At 46.0% G+C, this 27124-nt stretch overlaps 1 long non-coding RNA gene across 1 annotated transcript; it reads left to right on the top strand.

The window, feature by feature from the left end:
• Positions 1–23905: 23905 nt before the first annotated feature.
• Positions 23906–26910, top strand: LOC142826975 (uncharacterized). The gene is made up of 2 exons (XR_012901287.1): positions 23906–24069; positions 26419–26910. It is a non-coding gene; the product is annotated as an uncharacterized LOC142826975 (long non-coding RNA).
• The last annotated feature ends 214 nt before the right edge of the window (positions 26911–27124 follow it).

Here is a 27124-nt window from a genome sequence, read left to right as displayed (position 1 = left end):
TCCACGAGGATTAAGGGACATTTCAGAATAGCTTATTTTGAAATTTGGTGCTCTGTAAAGAGCGTCAAATTATGAAATAAGCTATTTTGAAATACAGTTGAAATAAACTACGCAATTTGCATAGGTCAAATTGCATAGTTTATTTCGAGCTATGGGTGCAGTACAGACTTTGTACTGCAGTAAGAAACTTGTTACAAATCTTGTCTACCTCCACTGCAGTGGCTGCTTGCACCTGCTGTAAGAGTATTATTTCTATCACTGGACAGATAAACAAGATAGTCCCGTCTCCAGAGAGGTTACTGTGATGTTGTGTCCCCATTTTTTTATGGCAACACATTTTTGAAAATGAATATGCCTAACTTGCTTTATGCAAAATGGGGCATGTAACTATCACTGGAGAGCTTGTAATCCCTTGAATGTGTATATTGTATTTTTGTGCATCTGTCATTCCTGGATTTGAAGTTAGAGATATGAAGTAGAAACCTGTTTATATATCTAGATGTGCAAGTGAAGGCCATTAGCAGTACTCAAGGAACTTAATGACCCAATATTCATGACAATGATCTGGGAATAGTCTTCTTCCTATAAGCCTGAACTATGCTTGGTCCTGTGAAGGCATGTGGTCAGGTCACCTGATGCTGACATCCATGTTGAATGTGATATTTTGCCCACCTTGTGAAAAATCTATTTATAGGCAGGGAACTAAACAATGGAGGAGTGGGCAGTGACCAGGCACCAAGACACCCCTGCTTACTACATATATGACTGCTGGAAACATCTAAAACTGAACAGGGGGAAGGATTGGGACCACACCAGCAGGCTGCCTAGTTTTTGAGGACAGATAATTAAAATTACTATTAGGATAAGAAATTGCATGTTAACAAGTTTCTTAGGCTGTGTCTAGACCGAACGTCACTGTCGATAGAGAGATGTAGATTAGTCACATCGAAATTGCTAATGAAGTGGGGATTTAACTTCATTAACATAAATATGAATGCCACTTTTTTCCAAAACGGAGCTTTTTCGAAAAAACAAAACAAAATGGCAGTCTAGATGCAGATCTGTCAAAAAATAAACCCTTTCTTGAAAGATCATGTATTCCTCAAAAAATGAGGTTTACAGGCTCTTTCGAAAAAAGGGTTTATTTTTCAACAGATCTGCATCTAGACTGCCATTTTTTTCGAAAAATCTGCATTTCAAAAAAAAGTGGTGGCCGTGTTTATGCTAATGAAGCACAGGATATTTAAATTCCCGCTTCATTAGCAATTTTGACGTGCCTAATCTACATCTCTCTGTCGACAGAGACGTGTAGTCTAGATGTACCCTAAGGTAAGCTTAGCTGGCGTATTTTGTTTTATTTTGCTTATTAACTTGCTTTGATCTATCTGTTGTCACTTGCAGCCACTTAACTCCTACTTCTTATATTTAATAAAATCACTTTTTTTTATTATTAAACCCAGTGTAAATAATTGTGACCTTGGAGGGGACAAGCAACTGTGCATATCGCTATGTAGGAAAGAGGGTGGACAATATGAGCTTGCCCTGTATAAAACTTTTATGCAGAGTTAGACAGATTTATCTGGGGTTCTGGTCCCATTGGGGGTGTGCACCTGGGTGCTATGAATGACCCTTCTGAGAGCTGAGCTGATTTCAGTGTCTTATGTTGTTCTGCTACAGTCTGTGACTGCCACTCTGTGCCTCTGCTGAGGGAGACAAGATGGGATAGGAGGGTGCCCCAAAGGGCAGGTAGGTGGATTCAGTGGTATGATCAGTTCATCAAGGGACAGTCTCAAAGGGATCTCTGTGACTGAACCCTCACATATATGGATGAAAACATCTGATTGCTTCTGTACGCTCTCAGATATAATTATAAGTTTATTTAGTATTCAATCTAACTTCAGAGAAGCATCCAGCAGAAAAATATCCGTCCTCCAGTCTTATATAAAGTAGTACAACAGCAATGTTTGAGGTGTAAGTAAAGTTGTGCAAATATCCAGAGGCATTTTTGTAATAAACCCTTTTGTTACTTAGGGTAACATTGTTCATATTCAGTGTCATGTACTGAAAAATAATCATGGAATTCCCATTGGTCAAGGAATGTCTATTACCAGTAATTGCATGGAGAGTGTGTTGACCCATACACAAATTAATTCAGACCAAAGTCCAATTTTCTGCCATTTTGGTTCCCAAGTGGCCTCTGTAATTCTACAAACTAAACTAATAAGTTGCCCCAAAATTGAACAATCATGTATAACCGAGAGACATTGATGATTAATGTCATGGACTTTGTCTTATGTTTAATATTATAGAATAAAAATTGGTAATGGACACATGCATAATACAGAGGCTAAGGCTGTGGACATATGGTAGATTAAAACAAACACTCGGAGAGAGGGGAAGAAATACAACATCTCTCTGAAGACCTAATAATGAAAATCCCCTTTGTGCAGAGAGCCAGCCAGCCTTTCACATAGCTTATTGACATTACTGTCAACTGCGGCTGCTTGTGACCTTTGAAAACAAAGCCATTTATTTCAGTGTTTAAATATAGATGTAAGTGTCTAAAGCTGGACTATTTTGGCCTTTGTTCTGTCTCAAACTCTGTGTGCTTCATAAAAGTACATGTGAGGCAGGAAAGCATTATCTACCCATTTAACAGATGGGTAAAGTGAGACAGGGTGAGTGACTTCACCAAGGTCACAGAACAAAATCTTGTTGTGGCAAAGATGAGAAAAGAATCTTAAGGGTATGGCTACACTGCACTGTAAGTCCAGAGTTAGAATTCAGACCCAAACCTAACTTCATTCCTGTCTATGCACATCCTAATCACTAGGAATTTACTGATCTAGAGCATAGAAGAGCATTGGCCTTCAACATTGCCATGGCTGGTGCTGCAATGTTCTTCATGAAAAGCTGTCATGAGACTAATGGCCCTTCAGGAGAACTGGGCCTAATTGGTCCATGATGACCATGTGGCTACACCTCAGAGCAACCAGATTTCAGGTGATGTTCCTCTAGCTGATTAGAAATGGAGCAGCTGTGTTAAAAGGAGGCTAATAGAATAGTATAATAAGGAAGCTGCCCTGGTGGAAAGGAGAGCTTTCTCCAGGTAAGTCCTGTGGCTGAAACAGGAATCCACAGGAGAGGAGAATAGGCCTCTGTGGGGAAACAGACCCTGAAGAGGGGCTAGTGTTGACAATAAGGACTTCTGGAGGACTGTCAGACACCCTGGGGGAGGGAAGACAGTTGGAAACTCCTGTCAGTAAGTTCCAGGAATAGGGCTGGTGACAACCCTAGAACAGAGAGGCCTATAATGGGAGCCTGGCTGAAGAGGAAGAGTGTGAAGGTAAATAGGAAATAACTAAGGATATGTCTACTCTGTGTCTACACAAGCCACCCATTATTTTGAAATATTTTTTGAAATAACAGGTGTGCTATTTTGCCATCCCAGTAAATCTTGTTGCATGAGGGTTAAGGATGGCTTGAAATAGCATGTTATTTTGAAATTTGGCACTGTGTAGATGTGCCACATTTCAAAATAAGTTATTTTGAAATAGATTTGAAATAAGATACGCACATTGCGTATCTTATTTCAAGTTTAGGGTACTGTGTAGATGCACCGTAAATTAGTTCTCCCAGAAGGATTAGCTGGACCAGAGGCTGAAACCTAGTGTGTGGGCAAGGTTCAGAGCAGCTAAGTCTGAGAGGCAAGCAGGACTGCTGGCAATTTATTGATGAGAAAGAGGCAAGAAGAATAAGGCTGGGTTATGTCTTTATACTGGTTCAGTGGCAGTTGATAAATAGTTTCCCCTCAATAAGGAATTCATAGCTTTATATGATAGAGGAAACTGAGGCCTGACCCAGGGCTTATTCTGAGATACCTCTCATGGTCAGTACTCTTCTTCCTTATCCTTTCTCTGTCTCCTTGGCATGTATTAAACAGGGATGTTCTAGGATTTACTATACTAGCAGCTCTCTAAAATCCCAATAGTTTAAATAACTTAAAATATTTGTATTTACTATTAGTAGATTAAATGACTAGCTAATGACAGTCCTAAAAAGCAGCTAGACTTTCACTGTCCTAATGTATAATCATTTCACAGATAAAAAATAAATAGAATGTAGAAAATTATAGTGTTCAAAATCAATTCCTTAATCCTTCGTGTGTTTACTCAGTGACTTATTTACCTAGATAGAAAATTAGTGTCCGTAAATCAGATGTTAGACAGACAGATCACCACAAAACATTAACTGAATAAAGAAGGCTATAAATTCTCTCCTTTACTGATTTCCTAAGTCTATTTACATTCAAAATAATTTCATTATTCGCTGTGTGAACAAAATAGCCCGCGGGCCTTAACTGCTGTGCTGTTGCTAAGTAACACAAATATAGAGCTTGAAAAGTGTAACCACTTCCATTGTTCTGTCAGCTGGTGCAGTGACTCCATCTTTATGGATAAAAACATTTATTCAGTTTGTCTGAGAAACAGTTTGTATTGCTTATTATCTGAAGGTTTCATTACTGCTGGAGCATTACTCATTCCTTCAGGGCACGACCACTGGGTCAGGTGCCTTAACAACAGACAAGGTCTCAGAGGCACACAACATCAAAAGCTAGGTGGTCTTCTCCTTTGGGGAACCCTGAGCCAGAGGGACCTATCACAGCTTCATACCTGGTTCAGCTGCAGCCAGTCAAGACATTGAAATCAGAGCACCGGCGATGTATTGAAATCTCACCAGCTCTTTGGTGGCACAGAAGCACTAGAAAATTCAGACTATAGACTAGTTGCTCAGCTCTCTCACTGTACCTTGCACCTCCTTGCAAGCCAGATTTCGATGAACAATGCAATGTCCAACATCTGAGGATCCGGTTGAAGCAGTGAAGTATGCACAGTCCATTGAGGATCACATAATACCTCTATACTCTCTTGGAGAACACAGAGATCTCTTGGAGTGGTATATATGCTATATTCCAGTGGTGGCAATGTGATAATCAGCTTCAGGTGGCAACTGAAGAAACTTAGACTTTCTGAAGAAGCTTTTGATATGTTATCAAAACAGTGAAAACCATGCAAGCTGAGATATCCAAGAACAAAAATAGCTAAAAGGCATTTTCTAGGATTTGGCAAAACATGACCACAAGGCCCGTGAGCCCCTGGCTGATGAAACAGAGAATAGCCTAAACAACATGGGTATGTCTACACTACAGCGCTAATTCGAACTAACTTAGTTTGAATTAGTTAATTCATAGAATCATAGAATAATAGGACTGGAAGGGACCTCGAGAGGTCATCGAGTCCAGCCCCCTGCCCTCAAGGCGGGACCAAGCTCCGTCTACACCATCCCTGACAGATGTCTATCTAACCTGTTCTTAAATATCTCCAGAGAGGGAGATTCCACCACCTCCCTTGGCAATTTATTCCAATATTTGACCACCCTGACAGGAATTTTTTCCTAATGTCCAATCTAAACCTCCCCTGCTGCACTTTAAGTCCATTACTCCTTGTCCTGTCCTCAGAAACCAAGAGGAACAAATTTTCTCTTTCCTCCTTGTGACACCCTTTTAGATATTTGAAAACCGCTATCATGTCCCCCCTTAATCTTCTTTTTTCCAAACTAAACAAGCCCAGTTCATGAAGCCTGGCTTCATAGGTCATGTTCTCTAGACCTTTAATCATTCTTGTCGCTCTTCTCTGTACCCTTTCCAATTTCTCCACATCTTTCTTGAAATGTGGCGCCCAGAACTGGACACAGTACTCCAGCTGAGGCCTAACTAGTGCAGAGTAGAGTGGCAGAATGACTTCACGAGTTTTGCTTACAACACACCTATTGATACAACCTAGAATCATATTTGCTTTTTTTGCAACAGCATCACACTGTTGACTCGTATTCAACTTCTGGTCCACTATGACCCCTAGATCCCTTTCCGCCATGCTCCTTCCTAGACAGTCGCTTCCCATCTTGTATGTATGGAACTGATTGTTCCTTCCTAAGTGGAGCACTTTGCATTTCTCTTTATTAAACCTCATCCTGTTTACCTCTGACCATTTCTCTAACTTGCTAAGGTCATTTTGAATTATGTCCCTATCCTCCAAAGAAGTTGCAACCCCACCCAGTTTGGTATCATCTGCCAACTTAATAAGCGTACTCTCTATCCCAATATCTACATCATTGATGAAGATATTGAACAGTACGGGTCCCAAAACAGACCCTTGAGGAACTCAACTTGTTATCCCTTTCCAGCAGGATTTAGCACCGTTAACAACAACTCTCTGACTACGGTTATCCAGCCAATTATGCACCCACCTTATCGTGGCCCTATCTAAGTTATATTTGCCTAGTTTATCAATAAGAATATCATGCGAGACCGTATCAAATGCCTTACTAAAGTCTAGGTATATGACATCCACCGCTTCTCCCTTATCCACAAGGCTCGTTATCCTATCAAAGAAAGCTATCAGATTAGTTTGGCATGACTTGTTCTTCACAAACCCATGCTGGCTATTCCCTATCACTTTATTACCTTCCAAGTGTTTGCATATGATTTCCTTAATTACCTGCTCCATTATCTTCCCTGGGACAGATGTTAAACTGACCGGTCTGTAGTTTCCTGGGTTGTTCTTATTCCCCTTTTTATAGATGGGCACAATATTTGCCCTTTTCCAGTCTTCTAGAATCTCCCCTGTCTGCCATGATTTTTCAAAAATCATAGCTAAAGGCTCAGATACCTCCTCTATCAGCTCCTTGAGTATCCTGGGATGCATTTCATCAGGACCTGGTGACTTGCTGACATCTAACTTTCCTAAGTGATTTTTAACTTGTTCTTTGTGTATCCTATCTTCTAAACTTACCCTCTCTCTGCTTGTATTCACTACGTTAGGCACACCTCCAGACTTCTCGGTGAAGACTGAAACAAAGAACTAAGCTAATTCGAACTAAGCTAATTCGAATTAGCGCAGCTAGACTTAAAAACTAGTTCGAATTAGTGTTTTGCTAATTCGAACTAGCATGTCCACACAGAGTGGACCCTGAACAGAGGTTAAGGATGGCCGGAAGCAGTGCCAGCAGGGCATCAGATGAGGACTTAGAGCGTGGAGCTGCTGTCTCAGGCTAGCCAAGGGCTGAGCTTAAAGGGACCCGACCCCCACCCCGGACAGACAGTTCTCAGGGTTCTCCGCTTGCAAAGCAGTCCTGGCTTGGAGTGCCCTGAGTGCCCACACGTGGAACATCACAGCACCCAGCCATCACCCCGGCTGCACTTGCCACAGGCTGCCATCCGGGGGGAGAGGGTTATCGGGGGACTGCAGGAGAGCTTCCACCCCGAGAAGCCTGCAGAGCCAGCCCAGTCCTCCCCATCAGGGGCGCGTACCCCATTCCTCCCTCACCTCCTTCCACTTACCCTTCCCTAGCCCCCCTTCCTGACGTACAAAATAAAGAAAACGTGTGTTCAAAAATAGAATCTTTATTGAACAAAACTGGGAGAGACTGGGAAAAAGAGGTGGGAGAGGGGAAGAGAGAGGCTGGGAGAGGGGAGGGCAAGTAAAATGATCAGGGGTTTGGAACAGGTCCCATATGAAGAGAGGCTAAAGAGACTGGGACTTTTTAGCTTAGAGAAGAGGAGACGGAGGGGGGATATGATAGAGGTCTATAAAAGCAAGAGTGGTGTGGAGAGGGTGCATAAAGAAAAGTTCTCCATTAGTTCCCATAATAGAAGGACTAGAGGACACCAAAGGAAAGGAATGGGTAGTAGACTTCAAACTAGTACCAGAAAATTGTTCTTCACAAAGCAAAGAGTCAACCTGTGGAACTCCTTGCTGCAGGAGGCTGTGAAGGCTAGAACTAGAACAGAGTTTAAAGAGAAGTTAGATCAAGTCATGGAGGTTGGGTCCATGGAGTGCTATTAGCCAGGGGGTAGGAATGGTGTCCCTGCCCAAAGTTTGTGGAAGGCTGGAAATGGATGGCACGAGACAAATGGCTTGGTCACTGTCTTCGGTCCATCCCCTCCAGGGTCCCTAGGGTTGTCCACTGGTGGCAGACAGGCTACTGAGCTAGATGGACCTTTGGTCTGACCCAGTACGGCCATTGTAAGCTCAGGGCTCAGGGTCGGGGGTCTCAGTGGACCACCTTGATTTTCATGCAAACCTGCTCCTGGGTGGCCAGGCTGGCAGCTCTCCTGCCCTAGATGGCCACTTTCCTGTGCCTAGTGCGGAGTTCGTGGACGAGGTCCACGATGTCTGCACTAGACCAGGCGGGTGCCCGCCTCTTGCGGTCCTGGCCAGGCTCCCGAGAGCCGCCAGCCTGGTCCCGGGAAGAGGCAGAGGGCTGGGGGGCATCGGGTGGGTGGCTCTGTGCTGTGCCAGGTGCAGGGTCTGCTAGCTGGGTGCTGGCAGGCTTGCACCTGGCACGGGCACGGTAGCCAGCCCGTGCCCCTTTAAGGGCTCCGGGGCCGGGAGGGGGGCAGACAAGTTTCCCTGGTGGTGCCCAGAGTGGCCACCAGGGAAACCTGGGGAGGGCTAGCCTCCCACTAGTTCGAATTAAGGGGCTACACAGCCCTTAATTCGAACTAGTAAGTTCGAACTAGGCTTAGTCCTCGTGCAATGAGGTTTACCTAGTTCGAACTAAGCGCTCCGCTAGTTCGAATTAAGTTCGAACTAGCGGAGTGCTAGTGTAGCACCTATGAAAGTTAATTCGAACTAACGTCCGTTAGTTCGAATTAACTTTGTAGTGTAGACATACCCCATGTATCTGTGTCTTACCTAAGGAGCCATCGTGTGCCTGGCTGGTAGCCATATTCAGCTTTCTAATGTCCTTGCTGTGAAACCAGACTCAACCATGGATGACATTCTCAATATGTGGAAAATGCATTATGAAAGCATGCTAAACCATACACCTGCTGATGACTGTCCAGAGCTATCTAACTTGGAAAACAGCATAGCTGCAGATCCAGTTGTGAGTGCTGTTCATCCATCACTCAAGGAAGTATAAACAGCCATCCAAAAGTTATGGAATGGACATGCTGCTGGACTTAAGCTGCTCAAAGATGCCTCAAAACAGACAGGCTTAGTGTACAGTAGGAAACTGAATGTGGGTCTCTAGTCTCTAGGCTAGTGCCTACAGTTCTGCCTTTCCTATTCAGTCTTTTCCTTTCTTTTAAAGGGTCTTACTGTGCTTACCCTTTCCATGGCCTCCCTGTGGAAAAGAGAGGCTATGCCTTGGTCTCTCACTTTGGCCACAAATGGCCTGTCTGAGAAATGATGTGATACCAGCATCACATACACAGCTCACATGTTTCTAAGCTTCTTGCTGAATATATGGTAGGAGATATTGTGCATGACATGTGGTTATGGATCTCTCTTCAGTACATAAAGAGTCTGACTAGTGTAAATGAGAATCAGGCCCCAACTGTTTATTGCAGATTTTACTGTTTGATGATAGCACAATCTAATTTCTTCTGGGACGGTAAGCAAGAAAACTGCACATGACAGGTATGTGACCTATTGGATAGAAGATGATTAAGAGGAATGCAGTTGGGTGACTGATAACTAATATTAGAACAATAGGTAGAGTGCTGATAAACACAGTAAAAAGGAAATGAGTTTTGATTTATTCACATTATGTAAGGTCATTATGGGCAGCGTCTTAATTTTGTGTCAAAATACACATCTTGATTAATATCTTTTGTCATCTTGTGGCAGTTCCTGAACAAGCAGTCAGAGATGAAAACATATTTCCTTGTTTATAACTGATTATGAAATGAAATATCTTGGTCTTACGGAGCAAATTAAATAGTGACTGAATTGGATGGGTGTGGCAAGTAAGAATAAATAAAGAACATAAGAACGGCCATACTAGGTCATACCAAAGATCCATCTAGCCCAGGATCCTGTCTTCTGGCAGTGGCCAATGCTAAGTGTCCCAGAGGAAACGAACAGAACAGGTATCGTCAAGTGATCCAGCTCCTGTTGTCCATTCCTAGATTTGGAAAACAGAGGCCTGGGACACCCCTCTCTGCCCAACAAATTCCTGTTGTGACCCTCTTCTCTAAGAGGGATATGTAGGAATTCTTCATGCAGCTCTGCAGAGAAATATAGCAGCTGTTCACAATGTGCAGCCCTAGAGCTGGGAATGATTTTTCTATAGCATGAAAATTTATCAGTTTTGTACAGTGGGACAAAACCAAACCAAGTCATTTTGATGAATAACCAGAGTCAGAGATGCCAAACCCAGAATAGCCAATAACTCGCCTGGGATGTGTGAGATTCACAACAGCTTAGCATCAGGAGTGAAGACTGGAAAGAGATGAGGAGTGCTACACAGAATTCTACAACCTGAGCAGTAGCAGGATGTCTGAGTCAACTCCTAATGAAATCAATGGAAAGACTCCCAGAAGAGCTGAGTTCATTCCCACTGAAGTCTGAGTAAGGAGCAGTGAAGGAATCCAGTTCAGTGCTCCCTGGCTAGAAAGCTGGTGGCTGTGCCCAGGAGTGGGGTGAAAAAGGAGACTGTTAGGAGTCCAGGAAATATAATGGACATCTTTGAGTGGGAAAACAAGAGAACTTTGTGACCTGGTGCCAGGTGGGGACTTTGGTTCATGTTTTGCATGTTTCTGCAGCTAAAGAAGGCTTGAGAAACCTGGTACAGGGATCTAGCGTATTATGGACATTTATGAAAAATCAAATATGGTTAGATTGTATTTCAATTTCCATTGTCTGCCATCCTGTTCAATTTTCTGAAAGAAGGCAGTACATGCAATGACCTGTACAGTGCTAAACTAAAACAGCTCTGATTCAGAAGAAGGGAAAAGTGTTTAGGACCAAATCAACTGACACTATTTTCTTCTTCTCCCTTCCCCCCACACCCCCATTTTATAGTGATAAATAAAACGGAAATGGGGAAAATCTGTTAGAAGTTTAGATCCCTGCTGGAGATACTCTAGTGCAGTGGTCCCCAACCTTTAGAGGCTCCTGGGCGCCTGGGAGAGGGGCCACTCACGCGCCGGGCGCCCGGGGGGTGAGGCCACTCATGCGCCGGGCACGGGGCCGCGTGTCCTGGGGCACACCAGGGCCGGGGCCGCCCGAGCGCCTTGTGCCGTGGGCCCGGGGTCGGCGCCGCCACCCGAGCCACGCGCCTGGGGCCGGCACTGGCGCTGTGCGCCCGCATGTGCCCCAGGGCTGGGGCCGCCTGAGCGCCGCGCACCAGGCGCCGGTGCATATCGCGCGCCTGGGGCCGGCGCCTCCAGTGCACCGCGCGCCACGGGTGGGGCCGGCTCAGGTTGTCGGGGGGCACGCACAAATGCCCCGGCAGGCGCTATGGCGCCTGCGGGCACCATGTTGGGGACCACTGCTCTAGTGTTCTTCTTGCTAGGGCTATGACTACTCTAAATGCTAGGGTTGTGATTTCCCTGCTGGTGTACACATACACCAGTCCTCCCTAAGGATGCCTGGATGATGGGAGTCTCAGGTGAGGCTGGGGGTGGTGGGTTCAGTGTGCAGGCTGTCCTCAGTAGAGAAGACAACTCCAGCCCTTTCTCACTGCAGCAACTTGGGGTCAAGTGAGTAGCACCTATCTATGTCTGCTGCAGTGGGCACAACTGTGGGAGACCTATAGACATGGGGACAGACAAACTCTCTGAAATATATAGTAGCTAACTGCCCCTTTCTCCACTCCAGCCCTCTGCTGCCCAAAAAGAGTTATAGCTGTCCTAGTCCCCATCTTTGCCTCTTGCTACCTTCAGTGGTTATTATATAGTATAGCTTTCCCTGCTAGGAGAGCCCTCACTTTCTGTTTTATGAGAAACCTTTGGATTTCAGGCACATTCCATTGTCCTGACACAACTAAACCCTGACCTTGCTTTAAGTTAGGATAAGAGAAAGCTCTATACCAGGGGTCTCCAACCTTTTTAACCACAAGATCATTTGTTCAATTTAAGTGCAATACAAGATCTACCTCAAACCCAAACACCCTTGCCCTGCTTCCTTCCTGCCCCTTCTTTGAGGCCCTGCCCCTGTTCCACCCCTTCTCCGAGGCCTCACTCACCCTGCTCACTCCATCCCCCTTCCTCCTCCATCCTTACTCACTTTCACCAGGCTGGGATAGGGGGTTGGGATGTAGGCTCTGGTCTTGGGCCAAAGGGTTTGGAGTGTGGGAGGGGCTCTGGATGGGGGATTGGAGTCCAGAGGCGGTACAGGGTGCAAGCTCTGGGAAGGAGTTTGGGTGCAGGAGGACTCACGTCTGAGCCAGGAGATTGGGTGTAGGAGGAGGTTCAGGCCTGGGAGAGGGGTTCACTGTAGCTGAGAGAGCTTCCGGGTGGTGGAGCAGTGGGTTAAGTCAGGCTTAATCCTCTATGGCCCTGCCCCACTCCCAAAAGCAGCTGGCATGTACAGCAATGGCTCCATGGTGCCATGTACTGCCCCTTATCTACGGGCACTGAGCCCACAGCTTCTAAAGGCCCTGATTCCCCATTACTGATCAATAGGAGCTGCAGGAGTGGTGTCTGCAGGCAAGAACAGCATGTGGTGACCCCCCTGCTCTGCCTTTCTCAAGGGCTGCAGGGACATGCCAGTCACATCCAGGAGCAGCAATTACCACAGGGATAATTATTCCAGCCATGAGAGGTTAGGCATTTTAGAACTCACTACTCAAATAATTAAATGTAAGCGTAAGAGAGAAATGAAAATTATGAAATGCACAGACCAGTCAAAAACCAAACATAACCCACTTTGCAAGCAATACAAGAAGTAAGAACCCATGTATGACTTGGGTCGGGAGATGAGAGTAAAGGACAGTGTGGCTGTGTCTAGACTGGCAAGTTTTTCCACAAAAGCAGCTGCTTTTGCGGAAAAACATGCCAGCTGTCTACACTGGCTGCTTGAATTTCTGCAAGAACACTGACGATTTCATGTGAGAAATCAGTGCTTCTTGCGGAAATAGTATGCTGCTCCCATTAGGGCAAAAGTCCTTTTGCGCAAAAGGGCCAATGTAGACAGCTCAGATTTGTTTTGTGCAAAAAAGCCCTGATTGCGAAAATGACAATTGGGGCTTTTTTGTGGAAAAGCGCGTCTAGATTGGCACGGATGCTTTTCTGCAAAAAGTGCTTTTGCAGAAAAGCGTCCGTACCAATCTAGATGCTCTTTTCCGCAAATGCTTTTAACAGAAAACTTTTCCGTTAAAAGCATTTGCGGAAAATCATGCCAGTCTAGACGTAGCCTGTGTGTTTGTGAGAATGAGAGAGACACACACAGTGTGTGAGAGTGACAGAGATTTGCATTGCCAAGCTCCCTCCATCCCCTTCTCTCTGTGTGGAGATGGGGTACAGAAGGGGGAGGCAGAGGGACACCCTGACATCAGCACCCCCTTTTCTCCTCCCACACTCTACACAGCAAGCAGGAGGCTCCCAGGGAGCAGCTGCAAGGTAGAGGGCAGGAGCAGTGGGCCAGGGGGTGGAGGGACAACTGAAGTGCCAGCGCTTGATAGCTTCCTGGCCAAACTAGCCAGGATCACCTGTCAGAGGCTCCAAGATCTATGTGTAGATCTCAATCCACTGGTTGGTGACCACTGCTCTATACCAAATGTGGAGATCCTTACTGTTTAGGAGGAATTCTTGGACAGACAGACAAACTCTCTTAAATATACAGTCGAAAGTAAATCAATCAGTATCAAGGTCAAGGATTTTTAAAATCTAATAATTTCATATGATCTGGAAAGTCTCCACTCCTAAATTCTGTGGCTTCCTAGAAAGTGAAGGCTCTTGGGACAAGATATGGAGGGCTCTGATTTTAAAACTGAAGCTGTAAGTAGTCTGGAGGCTAGGTCAGTATCTCCAAATGGTCATTATTGTCATATATAGTTTTCTACATGTTTTCCTATTCAGCTAAAGCAGTTTATAATAGAACAGCCAGATTGCTTGCTTATCTTATGTCTCTGGGAGTTAATGAGGTGAGTCATGCTTGTGCTTGAATAGGTTTCTTATCATTCTGCCAAAACTCATACATTATGTTGCAGCGGGTATATGCTAAAGGTCTGATTTTCAGAAGATCCAAAGATCCAACCACTTATAACTCCAATGAAAATCAATGGGAATTTTAGGCACTCAGTGCCTCTGATGGAAGGGGAGGTATCCAATCTCATGGACCTACACCTGTAATCCATTAAAGCATGAAGATACATTGCTTACATTGCTTGTATGAGCAAACTCATTAAATTCAGTGAGATTCCTCACACAAGCAAAACTCCTCATTTAAGGTATATCTACACTGTAGTGTTTTTCCGGAATAACGGCCATTATTCTGGAAAAACAGTATTTGTGTTCACACTGCTAGGCTACGTCTACACTGGCCCCTTTTCCGGAAGGGGCATGTAAATTTCACCAGTCGTCGTAGGGAAATCCGCGGGGGATTTAAATATTTGAAGTAAGAATAAGAGCCTCCGGAAAAGGGCGCTTTTTCCGGAGGATCGGGGCCAGTCTAGACGCTCTTTTCCGGCTTTTTTAAAAGCCGGAAAAAAGCGGCGGACATTTTTATTTAAATGCCGCGGGGGATATTTAAATCCCCCGCGGATTTCCCTACGACGACTGGTGTAGACGTAGCCCTATTGTGTTCTTTCAACAAAAAGTCAAAAGAACGGAGGGTTTTTTCTGATGGTGGTAAACCTCTTTCTACTAGGAAGAATGACTTTTCTGAAAAAGCTTTTTTGGAAAAAGGTGTGTGTAGATGCAGAAGAGTGCATTTGCTTTTTCACTGCACTTTTGCTGTGTGGACGCTCTCTTTCAAAATAAGCTTTTCCAGAAGATCTCTTCCAGAAAAGCTTATTCCAAAAGAAGCTTGCAGTCTAAACATAGCCATATATATGTTTGGTGGAGTAAGCCCTAAAATTCTAGCACATTTCAGACCACAGTGACTACTGCAGTTTAAAATGTAATTCACATACCCAAAAGGTAATCCCCACTTTATAAACTTCACTTTGTAAACAATCCGACTCTTGTGATACATTTATCTTGCTTCTGGCTAAGTATAAACACGCTTTATCCAAACATTACGTTTATGGAAGCTGTGGTTTGAAAGGATAAGGAAACAATTGAAACCATGTCATTAATATTTTACACTCTATATTCACTTAAATAGTATGAAGTTAACAATGACTTATATGTGCAAGAGTGAATACAAAGTTTCTTAATGTTTATTCAAGAACAAACTGGGGCATGCTTAGAAATTAATCCTCTAACTATCATTACTCAGGGTAGATTGCAGCTAGAGGATAATATCAAAAGGAAGAAAGGAATCAAACAGAGCATTTGTCAGGATTGTGCTCTTCTACAACATATCAGCCATAATTCCGTGGTGGTGGGGGGAAAGTATAACTTTCTCACCTTCATCCAAGAAAGCTCTTATTTAGTAGGCAGTATCTAATAGACACTCACCGGTGCCTGTAGCTGGGGGGGGGGGGGGGGGGGGGCAACACTTCCTCATTTCAGTATTCTGGGATCTGGCCTACAAAAAGGGAATTAGTAGTCTCTGCTAGGGCCGGAGTTTAACAGTTAAGGTTCCCTGGCCTCCAAGCAGGACAGGGTAGCTAGCAATTGGAGGCTCTGCTCTTAGGATGTGTCTAAACTACAGGTTTTTTTCGAAAAAAGTGGCCTTTTTTTGAAAAAAATCTTTACCTGCGTCTAGACTGCTGCCGCGTTGTTTCAAAATTAAATCGAAAGAACGCGGCAGTTTTTTCAACTGCAGAAAACCTCATTTTACGAGGAGTAACGCCTTTTTTCAAAAGTGCTCTTTCGAAAAAAGGTGTTATTGAACACAAACAGAGATTTCTCAAAAGAGAGCATCCAGACTGCCCGGGTGCTCTCTTTTAAAAAAGTGGCTCTCTCTTTCGAAAATATTGGTTGCTGTCTAGACAATCTCTTTCAAAAGAAGCTTTTTCGAAAGATTCTTTCAAAAAAGCCTCTTTCAAAAGAGTCTTGTAGTCTGGACGTAGCCTTAGAGTCAGACCAAACCAGTTCAGTAGCAGTTCGGGCTTCCTGGCCTCCATGCAGACAGGGATGGATGCCACTGCAGTCCACCAGCTCAGTTAAGGAGACATGCAGTGTAGTACAGGCCTTCTAGCAGGGGAATACTGCCACCATGGGGTTGGACATGGGCCTGCCCAGCTCCACTGCATCCCAACCCAGCGGCCTGCCACTGGGTAATGGGGACTTGTCCACAGCATGCTGACCCAGCCTCAGGTCACTTCCATCAGCCCCCCTCTGGCATCTTCCAGCTCCCGAGGTACACTGCCAAGGGCAACATCAGCGCTCTCCAGTGCCTCAGGTTGATCCCTGGGGTAACTGGCTCTCCCTGGAGTTTGTTTCTTGCCTCCTATCATTCCCCCCAGCCAAGCAGCTGGACTTTTACTTACTCTTCCCGTCCCATCCCTCTGCTTCCAGTGTGCAGGGTGTGGCCTTCCTGCTTGAGGAATCTTCCCAGCATCTACAGCTGAGGGGGCCCACGCCTCTTCACTACACTAACATTTAAGGCACTACAGGATTTACTGCTAAGCACATAGACCATCATGTCCCATGGATGAATGTATGCATGTGTTTAAGTCCCATTAAAGTCAATAGGAATCATTCATCTCTATTTTGTTGGGTGTAGGCCATTCTACACTAGCTTTGCCGATACAGTCCATGATGTCTACACTAGGGATATTAATTTGCATTTAATCAACTAATCAAAGGAATTTCCATCAATTACTAGTTGATAAACAGCCCTGGGAGCTAACCCTGCTGAGCCTCTGCCTTTTAAAGGTGTTAAGAGCAGGCAGGCTCTTACTACATTTAAAAGGCTGAAGTGCAGTGTGTGGGGGGAGACCAGGTGCAAGTGGGGACAGTTGATTCTCAGCTTGCACTTGGTCTTCACTAGTCCTCTGCTTCCCCTGTCCCCTGTGGATATGGTGCTGGGGGGCTTTTAAGCCAGCTCCCCCCAGCACCGGCTCCTGTCCCCCCTTGCTGCCTATCTCTGATTGAGGCAGAAAGGAGGGTGGGGAAGCAACTAATCGAGTCACTAGTCGACTATACGATAAGCATATGCTTATCGGCAGGGCTTGCCAAGTGGTGGCAAGCCCCACTCACCAGCCGCGCGGTTTCACACGGTTCTGCATTCTGCGCATGCGCAGATCGCTCTGCTATGGCTCTTCCGGGTTGTAATCTACTCACCATGGGCAAGTAGATTGCATTATTTGTCGAGTCCTGCTTATTGGATAGTTGACTAGCCGTTTACATCCCTAGTCTACACAGCAAAAGCTATGCAAGGACTAGTCTACCCAAGCTAGACTACTTTAAGCTGTGGGTGAAGACAGAAGCATAGGTTTCAGCAAAAGTAGTAAAAGCCCAGAACAAAGCCTGGGTATGTATTTGGCTCACTAACCCACTCTGAAGTCCACATGGTGATATCTTCCTTTGATATCATAACCTGTCTTAGCTGGGTGGAAGCTTACTCCGGTTGGCTAGTCCATTGCACAGCTTCTGCTGTGTAGACATACTCTGAAAAGTTTGCTGCTTTTGCGCAAGAGGGCCAGTGTAGACAACGCGGTATTGTTTTGCGCAAAAAAAGCCCCAATCGTGAAAATGGAGATCGGGGCTTTCTTGCGCAAAACCGCGTCTAGATTGGCACAGTCGCTTTTCCGCAAAAAGTGCTTTTGCAGAAAAGCGTCCGTGCCAATCTAGACGCTCTTTTCCGGAAATGCTTTTAACAGAAAAACTTTTCCATTAAAAGCATTTGAGGAAAATCATGCCAGTCTAGATGTAGCCTTAGGGTGAGGCAGCATGTGCTCAATGACATAAACATAAGTGTCTAGGGAAATTTTTACAGCAAAAAAAATCAGGTACTGAGTGAGTTCAGGTGCTTTCAGCGTCTAATGGGAGTAAGCAGGAATTTTGTGCATCACAACAGTGCCTAAAATGGGATTAGGAACCTAAATCTGGGGATTAGATTCCTAGGTCCTTTTGTGGACCTCAGGGCTTGATCCAAAGAGCATGAAATCAATGGAAAGACTTCTGTTGACTCTATAGGCTTTGAATCGGGTCCTCCTGGAGTCATTTATTTGACTCCATCGACTGGTGTAACATATGGGCACCTCAAATTATAATCAGAATGCAAAAATCACTTCTGGGAACATTCTGTACCACAGTGCACACGCACACAGAATTCATGAGCCCTGCAATTTTTTTTCTCGGCAGAAAATACATTCTGCAAGACAGATACTTCAGTTCTGAGGTTGTGCAAGAACAGAGAGCACTAGGCTGATCAGCACTGGCAACCAGCAGCGATGGTGTTCCTCAGTGTGTCCTGCCAGTATAGTTAGGTTAGGAGGCATGGAATATTGGGGAGGGGGGGTCACATGACTGCTAGGGGGCAGAGACTGGGAGGTTCAGAAGGGCTAGTGGGAGGACAAACTGGGACAGGGGCTGACTAGGAATGGGGTTGCTGGGTCACATAAGGATAGTAAAGACCAGGATGAAGGGATATATGGGGCTGAGGCAGAAAATGCAGGGACATATGAGGACAGAGACAGGGGATGGTTGACTGGGGCTGCAGGGCCACATGGGGACAAGGAAAGTGAGTTCAGGGACACATGGGGATGGGGCATATGTTCCTGACTGAATTGGAGAAGCGAGGGGTTCAGCCAGGGTCTGCATGGAAGAAGGCTTCCCAACTCCCTAACAATCCCCCCTGCCTCCCAAGAAAGGTATTCCATACTTCTGCCACCTGCACCTAACCACCCTCTAAGTTTACTCCTTGTCTCCTTCTCAATAATTACTTCCCTGTCCTTAAGCTCCTTTATTACCTTTGACTCCACCAAGCTTTTGCATTGCTTCTGAGGGGTGTAGGAAATACATTTCTGTATTGTAGTTTAACAGAATTATTACTCAGAGTTCTCTATGAATGGCTCAGTAAAATAATCCCTTTCCTTTTCCTTGTACACATGAGATTCACATGACTGCCTGATTGATCAGACATGTTTTACAACAGGCCCTGCAGACTCCAAAGTCTGGGTCTGAGGGACTATCTGAGTATAGACTATCTGTCTATACTGGGACAAAGGACTGGATTAGACCATGGAGGACGTATAAAAACTCATTTGCTTCCTTTTAGTTCTTGAATACAAAAATCTCCCAGTGTAAACATACTCTGAGAAGGCAGGTTTCTCAGGCGAGGGTGCGCCGTTGAGGATACCTGTCATTCCTGGAAACTTCAGCTCTAAGAAGTGACAGGAAGAGCAGCAGATATTTACTGTTATGTGTGTTGTAAGCAAGTGGGGGAAATCTTGTTCCATTTCTTGCAATGTTGTTCATTTCTATCTTGGGTTCTTAGGCAATATTTGTTCAAAGATGAACTTCAAGTGGGAACATTCAGATGCAAATGCAGCTTATTTCCATAGTTCAGTGTTAACACTAATTTCTACTGAGAACCAGGCAAGCAAACTGCATTCCTTACTTCTGAAATACTATTTTATTTTATTTTGCAATGGCGGCTCAGTCTATGATAAATCAATTGCAAGTTGTTACAAACTCTTAGAAGTGAGATTTATATACATAGGAAATTATTCTGGAGTAGCTATTCCTGATCAGTTACTCCTGATTAACTTCACATATAAACACTTATTTTGGAATAAGAATGCCTTCCTTTGACATATCTCCCCTCCCCACAGTTAAAGTGGATTAAGATAATTCAGAATCAGGCATTTTTATTTTGGAATAAAAGTAACCACATATGGATTTAATTAGGAATAGTTAATCAGCTTTAAATTTACATCTTAATTTATTCTGGAGAAATTGTCATGTATAGACAAACCCTAATTTTTAATACTAACATTATGATTTGTTTAATACCAATAATAAGCTTTTTACTATTGTGACAGGGTGCCTGCCCTGCACTGGGCCTTTAAGCCCAGGGCTCAGGCCTTGAGCCTTAGGGAGGCTGGAAGAACCCAGCTGAAAGGGGTAGGCTAATGAGCCCCAGCTGTCAGGGATCTGGGAAGCCCGGGTGGCTAGGCAAGCCCAGCTGGCAGCTATAAAGGGAGAAGCCCAGTTTGTTGAGGGGAAAGCCAGTGGATAGCTGACTGCAGAGGAGGCAGGAGCTCCTTGGAGGGAGACAAGCTGGGGATAGCCAGTAATAGCTGGAAGAGGGCCAGCCAAGACTCCCCTGGTTAGGGGCTGGAGGCAAAGCTCTGGTTTGGAGGTGGACTTTGATACAGCCTAGGTAAGCAGGACAGTTGAGACAACCCTGATGCCTATGATGAGCAACCCCAAACAGACTGTAACTGGCCCTGCAAGGGGCTATATGAGGACAGTCAGGGGGCACTGAGGCGCGCACCCCCCTGACAACTCTACACCGCAGATAAAGACAGGTGTTACCCAGAAGAGTTTACAGTTTACTAAATGGGCCTAGAGAAGGCAGGACAAACCAGGAAAACTAGAGAAAGAACTGACAAATAATTTCTATCCCACATTTTTCTTCAGAACACCTGTGTACACCACAGAAGAAGTGACTATTGGGAAGGGATTTGAATACGGAGACATATTGGTGATCTTGCAAACCCAGGACTGCAACGATTTTCTAGGTATAGAAGCAACAGGGAAAAAGGCATGGATCTAGAAGTGAGGAAAAAAGAACAAACATGTCAAGATCCCAAGTAGGCCTGTCAGGGCCAAAGATCAGAGCAGGAGCAAATCTGAGGCTGGGAGTAGCAGAGGAGTCAATAGTCAGGTCTGCTCAGGGGCAATACCATGGGTAAGAGTCCAAGACAGGCCATCAGGGTCTGAGTCAGGAGGCAAAGGCCAAATCAAGTTGATGTAAAGTCAGGAATTCAAGACCAAGGATTAGTTTTGGCAACTGCAGAAGAGCCAATGGCTGCCTGCACACTGCCTGGAATGCCACTTGGATTTATATAGGCAGGGAAGCAGACCGAAGCCATGGAGCTGCTGTCTGTCAAACCCTGAAGAGAGAGCTTCCCATGGGCTGTGTCCCCAGTCTGTCATGGGAAGCAGAGCACAAATTGGTTACAGGTACTGCTGTGTGGTAGCCTAAAGCCATCTGCTGCCTGGATGCTCTATACACCTGGATTCTAGACGTGTAAGGCCCTTATAAAACAGGTCATTAAGACTTCCAGAGCAGAATGGTGGAGGCAAATAGAGGGTGGGTGGCACATGAACCACCCACTGGGGAAGACTAGCTCCTGACTCCACTCCTTCTGCTTGAGACCCTGTTGGTCTCCTGGGCTATCTGTGTGTCTCCAGTGCTAGAGTGCTGATCAGCTGCTGTAAATCCAACATCCCCAGCCTGGGACACCAAGTGGATGGCGCAGTCCCGATGTCCTCACCCCTTATGCTAGGGCCCCAGCAGCCCTGGAGTGCTGGGTGGTGCAAGCACTGACCTGAGCTGCCCCAAGTTCCAGCTACAAGCTTCCCTATCCCCAAGTGTGGGGAAGAGCAGGGAATCTGGAGGGAGTCTGGGGATGAAGTGTGAACAGGGCCACACTGAGTGGTCCTGTGATACCTGCTACCCATGGTATAGGCCTAGCCATAGATACAAGCAAAGATAATTGTCATTTGGATCTTTGCATTCAAGCTCAGTCACTCATTGACTGGCATATCTCACCTTCTGGCAATTGACCAAAGTCATTACCGGGTTACTCATACCAGAAGGAGTCATCACCACGCCTGGCAATCTTCATTTTTTCTGCCAGCTTGGGCCTTCACAAGTTGTTAGTGTGGCCTTGCTTCTTGTTATTAAAGTATACCCTATATAATATAGTACCACAGGATGGAACAATATAGCTATGGAAGAATGAACTTAATTCTATTTCAAATTGGGGGATCATCAACAAAGTAACTAAGTACATACCATTACTTTTATACCAGGTATATTTAATGTTTGTAATGCATGAGCTGCACAAAACCCAATTTAGCTTTCAGATTGCAGGCTGAGTTTGCAGGGTTAGTGGTTAGAAATACAATTTCACAAAACTAAGTGGATTTCATCTGGAAATCAGAGAGGCAAGATATACAGAACTACAAAATGCCAACTTTAAGAATAACTCTTTTAAGCAAAACTGCATTCTAAAGGTGGGGAAAAACTCTGATCTGTTTAAACGGGGTTAGAATTTCACCATGTTTTGTAGAGCCAGTGAAAAATATGGGAATATCTCTCATGAAAAATTCTGTGAAAAATGTGTTCCCTTTTAACAGGAAATTTTTGAAATGTGAAGTTTGTTATAAGCTTTATTGGCTCGTTTTAGACCGACCTAGACCATTTCTTCAACTTTTTCAACAAAAGGCTCATCTCAAGAATAGACTTTCTTCTTACACAGAGCTAACACCAATGATTTTGCCAATAACAAGCCCAATTACGTGATATGGTGAGTGACAGGCTCAAAGTTGTTCAGTATGGGTATGTCTACACTACCCCCCTAGTTCGAACTAGGGGGGTAATGTATGCATACCGAACTTGCTAATGAAGCCCGGGATTTGAATTTCCCGGGCTTCGTTAGCATAAAGCCGGCGCCACCATTTTTAAAAGCCGGCTAGTGCAAACCCCGTGCCGTGCGGCTACACGCGACACGGACTACCTAATCCGTGCTATCTAGTCCGTGCCGCGTGTAGCCGCGCGGCACAGGGTTCGCACTAGCCGGCTTTTAAAAATGGCGGCGCCGGCTTTATGCTAATGAAGCCCGGGAAATTCAAATCCCGGGCTTCATTAGCAAGTTCGGTATGCATACATTACCCCCCTAGTTCGAACTAGGGGGGTAGTGTAGACATACCCTATGCTTTGTTACAAAACATGATTATTTTTCTCTAGACAGCTAAAACCAGTGATTTGAGAGAACTGCTGAACATGTGGCTTGATTCTGCTGACACTTCATTGATCGTACCTGATCTAATTGCAGAACGCTCTCTGCTCTGACATGTGCATATATGGCTCAAGCAAGGTAGAGTGCCAGGAGGAGGTTTGGAAAAATTTACCTTCCCCTCACCAAAGAAACAGGGTATAGCACCGTACATTTGTTCTTCCAACAGTCAAATGGAGAAAATGAAGGCCTCTTTTATTCCTCCCCCAGCAGCCAGAAGAAAGCAATCAGGAATGTAGGCAGGCCTCTTGATATTTCAGCCAGGAGTAAATGATTACAAAATACTACACTGCTTGAATAGTTTTATGCAGCTTCAACAGCACAATGCATTGAACATGGTTCCTGGGCAGTGCTGGGAAAAAGATTTATTTGTGCTTTTGTTTGTGCAATTTCCATTTGGATGGTGACAAAGAGAAAACAGTATGCACCAGGTAAACATTAGTTTGCTTGTTGTACAATGTGTAGTGTGCACAGCTAAATGTTCTTCTAGTTCTTTCTGATGGCTGTATGATAAACAGAAGTGTGATCAAAGAAAGCATGTTGGCACCAGGAAGTACAAATTGTTCTGATAGCCTGTACCACAGAAGTTTGGAGAGAATACTCCCAGTGAAGTATTTTTGATCAACCTTGGTTCATGTTTGGCAGAATAAAAGAACTCACATGAAATCCTTTCCACCAGGAAAGAGCCTACGTTAGCCTGCTATTCACTAGCTCTTGTAACACAACCATCATGAAATTCTGTTTTCCTCCCTATTAAAAGTAGTAAATGAAAGCCCCAAAACATGGGAAACAAAAAGCAGAGAAGCACAGGTGCATGAACTACCCAGCAGGTACTGAAAATAAAACAAAGCCTTGAAAGGGATCTTAAAGCAAAATCCACCCCAGGCTAAGATTTAGTCATTGTTATTTTTAGTAAAAGTCATGAACAGGTCATAGGCAATCAGCAAAAATTCACAGCCCTGTGACCTGTCAGTGACTTGTACTATATACTCCTGACTAAATCTTGGATATTCTGAGGGCACCCGCTGGTGCTCTGGATGGGCACAGAGGTGCCTGCTGGTGCTCCTGAGGGGAAGCCCACTAGTGCTCGTGGGCGGGGGCATCATGGAACTGCCACTGCCAGGGAGCAGTCCAAGACTGCTGACACTGCTGCTGCCTGGGATGGGACCGCTGCTGCCGGCGGCAATGGTGAGGGGGGTGCCGCCACAGCTGTAGCTGGTGGCAGGGGGGGCTGGCTGGGACCATGACTGCCACTGCTGTGGGAAACTAGTGAGGCTGTCCTCAGGGCTGCCCAAATTGTTTGGTGAGCTTTGGGATTGGGTGCATTGGCAGGCTGCAGAAGTCACAGAGGTCCCAGAAATTCATGGAATCTGTGACTTTCATGACAGACATGCAGCCTTATCCATGGGCTATTAAGTAGTTGAAAATCACAACTATGCCATTACCGCTGGTGTCTGGAGGCTGGTGCAATTCTATTCTGTGACAATGGGGGTGACAGTTTTCAGGATGAAGACTAAAATTCCATTGTTTTAAAGAGACCAGGTGCGTGAGGTAATATCGTTCATTGGACCAACTTCTATTGGGAGACAAACTCGATTTTCACAGAACTTTTCTTCAGGTCTGGGTAAGGTACTCTGGTGCCACAGCTAAATACAAGGAAACAGATGGTTAGAGTATAAGGAGTTAATGTGTTGTAAGAGATCATTCAAGGTGAAGTGGGCAATTATTACCTTTCCAATTATAGGACAAAGAGGGACTCGTTTGATTGTTGCAATTTGCCATAAACCCAGTGCCTTTGAGTTCATGATTTTTTTAGTGTCTAGTACAGTTATGAATTTAAACTTGCAGGCCTGTCTTTTGAAATTGTTGTGCAGGTTTCCTTTAAGGACAAAGACTGGTAGGGTTGTTGAAGGGTGTTTTGTAGGAGAGGTCGATTATTGTAGTAATGGAGGTATGCTGCAGGTTTTGCATCTGTTGTAGTGATAGGGTGTGATGGCATTTGAGTTAGTGTGGCCTGATCTGTGAGGAGTTTGCTTGTAATGACCAGCTTGGTGATGCCGAAGGGTGGGGGTATTATCTGAAGGCCAGAAGAGGGGGTCCAGGAAAGATTTCTTTCAGGATGTGGTCCCTATTCAGTATGGGTATGTCTACACAGCAAAGTTATTTCGAAATAACAGCCGTTATTTTGAAATAACTGTACTAGTGTCTACAGAGGCCAACTCTTACTTTGAAATTAATTCGAAATAGTGGAGGGCTTATTTCAAAATTGGTAAATCTCATTCCACGAGGAATAGCGCCTATTTTGAAAGTGCTATTTTGAAATAAGTGCTGTGTAGACGCTTATTTCGAAATAGGGTGCCTCTAGCCCTTCCCAGGGTGCCCTGGTGGCCACTCTGGGTACAAACAGGAAAACTCCTCTCCTCCCTCCCTCCCTCCCCGGAGTGCTTCAAGGAGTAGAGTCTGGCTAAAGTCTTTTGTGACTAGCACCAGGCCTTTCAACCCAGAGGTACTCTGCTGCTGCCCCTGAGCCAGGCCGCAGCATGAACCAGCAAGCCACTGGCAACCAGCCCTCCACCGCTCCCCAGGACCAGTCTGCCAGCTCCCAGGAGCCTGCAGAAAAGGTGGGCGCCTTCCTGGTCCAGTGTGGAGATCAAGGACCCCATTGAGGTTTGGGGGGAGGCCTGCAACATCCATGATCTCCGCACTAGACGGAGGAACGCATCTGTCTACTGCCGCATGGCTGCCAGCCTGGCCACATCCGAACCCAGGAGCAAGTTCAGATGAAAACCAAGGAACTGCAGCAGGTATATGCCAGGCCTATGGGGACCACTCCCAAACAGGGGCAGGTGTCTGAGTCTGCCCCTATTTTGATGCCCTAGATTGCATCCTGGGGGGGCTAGATGGTCCGTGCCCCCCAGGTGGTCATCGACCCTGGGGCAGAGGGCCCTGACCAGGGCACAGAAGAGGAGGAGGAGGGGGGCCAGGAGCCGCAGGATCCCAGAGGGAGCATGCCGTGCAGCCAGGGCCCCCGAGCCATCCCAGCGGACCTGTTGCTGGTGTCGTCCGAAGCCAGGGAGGCAACATGTGAGTGCCATCACTGTCCCCTTATGGGGGGCAGGATGGGAGGGAGACCAGGGACCGCTCACGTGGGCCTTGCTGGCCATCGCTCACGCAGCAACCTGTGCATGTGCCATACCAACCCCCACACACGTGTATGTATGAAGGCACATGACATGCTCCTGAACCCAGAGTGGGACACAGCAGGATGCCCTCCCTCCACACGCCCCCTCTACACAGAGGCAGGGGACATCTTCCCCCTCCCCCCATAGATCCACACCACATACAGCACAGGGGCATGGGTGAACTCCCAGGCCAGCTCCCACTCCAGGGAATAGCAGGATATCCTGAACATGGCCTCTGTGCTAGTACATTGGCTCAGATGGTATGGAGATCTGTCGACCTCGCTTTGCGGGTGGGGCTGGGCTTCACTCACTGTGTCCCCAAGGATAACTGACTACTTCTCTTGTTTCTCCACAGCTGCACCAGCTGTGAGTGCAGGGCGCACCACTCCACCCAGGACATCCTCCCACACCCGGGCACTCAGCAGACTGACTCGTAAGGAGGAGTACCAGCGGCAGCACCTGGGGATACTGTGAGGCCTGCACCGCACCCCGGACTACTGGGTGCACGAAGACCTGCAGCTCCAGCGGGAGAGCGGGCAGGAGCTGCTTGCCCAGGGCTGTGCCATCTGCCTCCTGCCACTCCAGCCCCTGCTGCCTCCCCAGCTACTGCTCCTCCTCCTACTCTTGCTACTTCCTCCCCCGTTTTCCCCTCCACGGGGATGCTGAGGCCTCCGCACCTGCAGTGCTGGGAGACAGGTGGGCTGGCAAGACCCCCCCACCCTGAGCTTCTTCTCTCCCTTCCTCCCCTTGCCTCCCCCTTTCAGCTCCCTCCTTTCAGGTTTACCCCTCCCCTCTCCCACCTTCAATCAATCAGTTTTGTTCAATCAAGAGAGTTTGTTTTTGTCAACACGTGTCTTTATTCTACATCAGGAAGAGGAGGTAGGGAGGGGTAAGTGGAAGGACGTGAGGGTGGAATGAGGCACAAGCCCCCAGTGGGGCACACCAGGGAGACTTTAGTCCTCTTCCACATGGAAGCTCTCCCATAGGGCCTCCTGGATATGGACAGCCCCCCGATAGGCCTCCTGGTTGGTAGCCATGTGGGGCTGCATGTACAGGCCAGC

Source organism: Pelodiscus sinensis, chromosome 1 (assembly GCF_049634645.1).
Source record: "Pelodiscus sinensis isolate JC-2024 chromosome 1, ASM4963464v1, whole genome shotgun sequence".
Classification (NCBI taxonomy): domain Eukaryota; kingdom Metazoa; phylum Chordata; order Testudines; family Trionychidae; genus Pelodiscus; species Pelodiscus sinensis.
This window is presented reverse-complemented; position numbering and strand designations above follow the sequence as displayed.